Source organism: Hevea brasiliensis, chromosome 2, assembly GCF_030052815.1.
Source record: "Hevea brasiliensis isolate MT/VB/25A 57/8 chromosome 2, ASM3005281v1, whole genome shotgun sequence".
Taxonomy (NCBI): Eukaryota; Viridiplantae; Streptophyta; class Magnoliopsida; order Malpighiales; family Euphorbiaceae; genus Hevea; species Hevea brasiliensis.
This window is the reverse complement of record NC_079494.1, coordinates 6,921,627-6,928,294: the sequence shown is the minus strand read 5'-3', so window position 1 is coordinate 6,928,294 and position 6,668 is coordinate 6,921,627. Positions and strand designations below refer to the sequence as shown.

General features: G+C 40.0%; 1 non-coding gene across 1 annotated transcript; it reads left to right on the top strand.

Moving 5' to 3' along the window:
* Positions 1 to 6,561: 6,561 nt before the first annotated feature.
* On the top strand, positions 6,562 to 6,668 carry LOC131178056 (small nucleolar RNA R71). Its single transcript, XR_009147186.1, has one exon. It is a non-coding gene; the product is annotated as a small nucleolar RNA R71 (small nucleolar RNA).

Below are 6,668 nucleotides of genomic sequence, written 5' to 3'. Positions count from 1 at the left end.
CTCAAAATGTGAAAAATGAAGCAAAAATCAAAATATGCACCCCCAAACTCAAAATTAGACATTGTCCTCAATGTCTCAAGCAATGCAATATCAAAACTCAAAGCAAAGGGAATAACCAGGATTAGTGAAAATTAAGAGCAAAAAGAAAGAGTTACCTGGTATGGAGCAGAGGAGAATTCAAGATATAAAGGGATGCATAAGAAGCTGCACAGGTTATGCAGAGTAAAGTGCTGTCCAGAACAGGTGCATAAGTAGGGTGCATAAGCCGTGTGGTTCTGCATGAATGGCAATAAGGGCTGCACAGGCTATACAGGACATTTGCATAAGGGAATTACAGCCTGTGCAGTTCTGCATAAGTGGCATAAAAGGGCTGCATAGGCTATGCAAAATATTTGCATAAGGGAATTCACAGCTTGTGCAGTATATTCAAAAGCTGTTGCATGATGCTGAGCAAGGACAAATGTGCAACCACAATTAGAAGCATGCAAATATAGACAGAGTATGGACAAATATGCACAAAAAGGGCAATAAGTGCAATGAAAATCAAAGAAAACTAATGTAATAGCTATCCAATAAAACTTTAAGAAAAACAGAATTCAAAACAAACTAATTCAAAACAAACAAACATAATTCAAAACAAACTACAATTGTTTGAACATATTTACAAAGAAAAGGTCCTACAAGTTTGAACAAAAGTAAAACAGAAACTAATCTAGTTCTATTGTTTTGCCCTTGTCCAAAGATGTTGCTAAGAAATTGGCTGTAGTTCTTTGTCGAAATGATGGTGCTGGAGGAGGTGATGGAGGTGGAGGTGGCATTCCCAAAAAGATCATGAGCTGCTTCATCATCTCCTTCAATTCTTTCTGCTTATCTCTAGTTTCCATGACAAGGTCAAATAGGTGATCATGACGATCCTTGAGGGTATCAAGACCAGTGTCAAGCTTTCTATCCACAAAGTATATATCATCACTAAGCCTTTCAAGATAGGTGAATAAGGCTTTAGTGTTGAATGCAGGAGGGGCTGTGGATGAGGAGGGTTCAGCTGTAGGAGGTGTGGGCTGTGCAGAAGCTGCTGGGGTGTCCTGTGCAGATTGAGGGGGTGGGGTAGGTTCAGTAGAGTGCTGTGGGACTGATGGGACAGGTTGATCTTCTAGTCGTGCAATGGGTTCAGTTTCTGTTGCTGGTTGTGCAATGTCAGAATATGGCAGGTTGAATCCTGTTTTGGATAGGCGTGTAGCATCAAAATATAAGGTGTCTACAAGTGCTGGTATTGGGTGCTCTTCAGGATTAAAACCAAAATGCTTGGCTATGACAGTTATGAGCCCACCCAAAATAATGTCACCTATGGATTTAGTAGCAATATGCAACACCTGCTCACAAAAGAAGTAACCAGGAGAAACTTTGACCTTGTGAAAAGCACACCTTAACATGAATAATTCAGATTTCCCCACAGCACCAGAACTAGTCCCTCTGCCCAAGATAGTGCTAGCAATCAGCCTATGAATAAACCTAAGTGCAGGGTCTAGTATTTGAGAGGTTTTTGATCTGCCAGCAGAAAAAGTCTGAGGTTGGTTGGTGATAATTCTCCAAAATTGAGCAGCATTCCAAGTACCCTTGTTTGCTACCTCTACCCCTGTATATGGCACTCTAAATAGCCCATCAATTGCAAACCCAAGAATGCTATGAAATTGGTCTAATTATAATTCTCTATTTTGCCCCAAACATCTAAATTTCATAGTTGGCTTAAAATCTACATCATGCAATTTCAGGGTGGCAGAGAATGAGGAAATAAATTCCAAAACTAAAGCTGGATAAACAATTTCTTGCTTGTGCACAAATTCCATCCAACCCATACCATCAAGATAGGCAACCACATTGTCAAATAAACCAAGTGACTGTAGAGAATCTACAGAAATATACCTAGTGGGTTGTACCCTCCTTTCCTTAAGTCTCTTAAAGGCTGCCTTTTGAACTGCATCAGGAAGAGGCCAAGGTAGTTTTGATACTAGTGAGGTTGCTGACATTTGCTTTTTGCTGGAAGAGGGTGATTTGGCTTGTGTGGAGGCTGAAGTTTTGGGGTTTTTGGGTGGTGGTTCTGAAAAATGGGGTGGATGGTTCTTTACGCTTTGATAGAGGAGGAACAGAAGCAATGGGTCGCGTAGATTTCGACCTAATTTTTCGCTTGTAGGTGGTTGTGAGAGGTGGTGGAGGTGTTTCTTGCGGAGGGGAATCGGGGTTGGGAGGCCACATTGACAATGGCGAAACTTGGAGAGGGGAGGTTGGAGGGGAATGAGGAGGCGATTCCATGGGTTCCCGATAGTGTGGATGGAGGAGATGAGGGCAGAAATGAAAAATGCAGGGAGAAATTAGGGTTTATGCGACGAAAATACGAGTGAAGAAGAAGGAGAGAGGAAGAGGTATGCCGGAATAAGGGTCGTGGGGGGGGGGGGGGGGGGGGCGGAAAGGGAATGAACAGGGATATTGGGAAGTGGAGGTGGGAAAAATGGTGCCGAAAACAAATTTTTGATTTGAACAGGGCATGTGTTAAGGCTACATAAGTGAAAAATGAGTGTGCATAACTTATGCACTCTCTTATGCATGTTTCGGTGGGTGATAAAAAGTGTGAAAAACTGATTATGCAAGAGTACATAGCCTATGCACTAACTTATGCAAGTTTAGGCCTGTTTTGGATTTCAGAAAAATAGGTCATGCAGAAGTGCATAAGTCATGCACTCTCCTTATACAGGTCTCGGCAAGTTCTGGAATTCAGGGAGAGTGGTCATGCGGAAGTGCATAAGTTATGCACTCTAATTATGCACCTCTCGGCAGGTTTTGATTTTCAGAATTTATGGTCATGCAGTTGTGCATAAGCTATGCACTCTGCTTATGCACCTCTCGACAGGTTTTGATTTTTGGAGAGAGTGGTCATGCGGAAGTGCATAAGTCATGCACTCTCCTTATGCAGGTCTCGGCAAGTTCTGGAATTCAGGGAGAGTGGTCATGCGGAAGTGCATAAGTCATGCACTCTGCTTATGCACCTCTCGGCAGGTTTTGATTTTTAGAATTTATGGTCATGCAGTTGTGCATAAGCTATGCACTCTGCTTATGCACCTCTCGGCAGGTTTTGATTTTTGGAGAGAGTGGTTATGCGGAAGTGCATAAGTCATGCACTCCTCTTATGCAGGTCTCGGCAAGTTCTGAATTTTTAAGGGTTCGGTCATGCAGAAGTGCATAAGTTATACACTCTGCTTATGCACCTCTCGGCAGGTTTTGGAATTCAGAGTTTTTGGTCATGCGGAAGTGCATAAGCTATGCGCTCTCCTTATGCAGATTTCGGCAGAGAGAGAAAATGCAAGATTTGAAGTCATACAGAAGTGCATAAGTTATGCACCCTGCTTATGCACCTCTCGGCAGGTTTTGATTTTTTGGAGAGTTCGGTCATGCAGAAGTGCATAAGTTATGCACTCCCCTTATGCAGATTTCGGTGGAGAGAGAAAATGCAGGATTTAAAGTCATGCAAATGTGCATATGTCATGCACACACTTATGCAAGTCTCGGTATGTATGAAATTTGACAAAAATGTGGCTATGCAGAGTTGCATAAGCTATGCACTACCTTATGCAGTTTGCAACAGAGGTGAAAAATGGCAAGAATTTTGGTTATGCAGGATTGCATAAGCTATGCAGTTACTTATGCACAATTCAACAAGATTGAGAGAACAATTAAAAATGATTTGCAAGTGTGAAAAATACCCTAGAATGAAGAAATATAATTCTATGAAGCATAAATCATGAGAAATTGTCATCAAAAACACATCAATATATACAAAGTCCATCAAAATTGCATCACACAAGCTTGTAGAAGTAAATTTTGCATAAAAGGCCTTTGTGAACCATGCCATTTTGACTCAAATTCTGCAAATCAACATTTAACACATAAAACTCAATAAAATCTGCATAAAGTTGTATTTTTCCACAAATGAGAAATGAACTCTCCAAGTTATGCCAAGAAAATGCAATATGTCCACCTTGAATCTCACAACCCAAATAGGCTCAAAACCACAAAGATGACTCACTTACCACCATATTAACTTTATAAGCACAAATATTTAAAAGTTACACACCCAACCTCACCAAGAACATAAGTCATCTGCTGCAGACTCTTCCTTGCTGCAAAATGTCATTTTTTTTCTCTGCATAAACTAGATAGCAACCCTGCACAGGTTATGCTGTAAAAACCAATCAGTTTTTGGGAGAGTTTGAAGGGTAAAATTTTCAAGTTAAGAATCACTCCCCAGCAGTTCACCAACCTTCCTCCATTGAAATACATCTACAAGGGACAAGAGTCAACAATGTCAAAAATTGAATTTGGGGAGATTTAAGATAAAAACAAAAGCAATGTAAATAAAAGTAAATTAACAAAAAGGAAAATAAAAGAACTTGGGGTGCCTCCCAAGAGCGCTAATTTATGGTCCTTAGCTTGACCCTTTTCATGCTTCATGGTGGCTGGAATTGGAATTTATTGCCTCTATTGCCAATAGGTGTTTCAATGAATCTATACTTCATTTTCTTTCCATCACATGAGAAGATCCTTGTTGCTTTGTCTAAAAATCCGACCATTTCTCTCTTGACAACCTTTGGTGCATCTTTTTCTTAGAGAGATGATTGCTTTACTTCACTTTTCTCCACTCGCTCAACTTGAAAGATTGGTGCCATAGGGCAAGGTGGATTACTACTCAAATGTTGTGCAAATGCAGCCTCTTTTGGATTTTTATCATTGATACTCCCTTCATGGATAAGACAACTTTCAAGAGAAGCCTTCGGATAGCTCTTTCTAAAGTGCTCTTTTACTAACTCATCAACTATATCAATTCTCAAACAAGAGTCTACATCTTCATGTTGCTTCTTCTTATCATTGCCAATGTTGAAGACTAAATGATCCTCTCCGACTCTGAGAGTAAGCTTTTCACCTTTCACGTCAATCAAAGCACCAGCTGTAGCTAGGAAAGGCCTCCCCAAAATGATTGGGATATTAGAATCCTCTTCCATGTCCAAGATGACAAAGTCAACAGGTATATAGAATTTCCCAACCTTCAGTGGTATATTTTCTAAGATCCCTTCTGGATACTTAATTGATCTATCTGCCAACTGAAGAGAAATGTGGGTTGGCTTAAGATCTCCCATATTGAGCTTCTCATAAATGGAGAGGGGCATGAGGCTAACACTAGCCCCTAGATCACATAAAGCTTTTGTAGAACAAGATTCCCCAATGTGGCATGGAATTGAAAAACTCCCTAGATCCTTGAGCTTTGGAGGAAGTTTCCTTTGGAGGATAGCACTACATTCTTCTGTCAAAGCTACAGTTTCATGGTCTTCAAGTCTCCTCTTGTTTGAGAGAATCTCTTTTAAGAATTTTGCATAAGAGGGCATTTGTGAAAGAGCATCAATAAAAGGAACATTTATGTATAGCTTCTTCAAAACCTCTAAGAACTTCCCAAATTGCCTATCAAGCTTGGCTTTTTGAAATCTTTGTGGAAAGGGAAGTTGTGGCTTGTAAGGTTCTGGAGGTATATAATTCTCTTCCTTCTCTTCAATTTTCTCTTTACATTTTTCTGCACTCTCTTGTTTTTCACTTTCTTGTTTTTCACTCTCATCAGTTTCTTTCTCATTTTCTCTCTTCTCACTATTTTCACTTTTCTCATTATTTACAACTTTCCCACTTCTCAAAGTAATAGCTTGACACTGCTCTCTTGGGTTCTCTGGTTGACTTGGAAGATTTCCAAAAGACTTGGTACCTGAAGAAGATGCTTGTTGTGCAATCTGATTTTCTAGCATTCTGTTATGTGTTTGCATCTGTTCTAGCCTTGCTTTCATCTCTCTCATCTCCTCATCATGCTTAGTTTGGTTAGCAAGAATCTGTTGCAATAAAGCTTCAGTGGTGGAACTTTGTTCTTGCTGTTTTGGTGGAGGATTCATATTTTTCTGCTGAAAATTAGGCAATGGTTGCCTATTTTGCTGATATGGAATTCCTTGTTGCTGTTGTGGCTGAAAATTCTGATTTGGAACTTGACTTTGCTGATTTCCCCATGAAAAGTTGGGATGATTCCTCCAAGTTGGATTATAAGTTTGAGAGTAAGGATTCCCCATTTGCTTGTTTCCATAATTACCAACATATGCAGCTTGCTCTCTATAATCTACTCCACAGCTGGTAGTTCCCTCTGCATAAGCCACTTGTTGTGAACTTCCAGATGATGATGATGAACTAACCAACATACTTAAATCTTCCATCTTCTTAGCCAAAACATTTGTAAGTGCATCAAACTTTGCATTAATCATGTTGAATGGATCAAGATCATACATTCCAACAGCTTGCCTCTTTTGAGTGGGAGCTGGTCCTCTTGGACTACTCCAAAGATGAGTATTCTTTGCAATTTTCTCCAGTAGCTCATAAGCTTCATCTTCATGCTTCATAATAAATTCTCGTCCTGTTTGAGCATCAATGATTCCTCTGATAACAGGAGTGACATTTGTGTAAAAATTCTGATTTATCATCCATTTTGGAATGGCATGATGTGGGCATTGTCTCTCTAATTCCTTCCATCTCATCCATGACTCATAGAGAGTTTCATCTTCTCTTGGTCTGAAAGCTGTCATTTGATTCCTCAATTC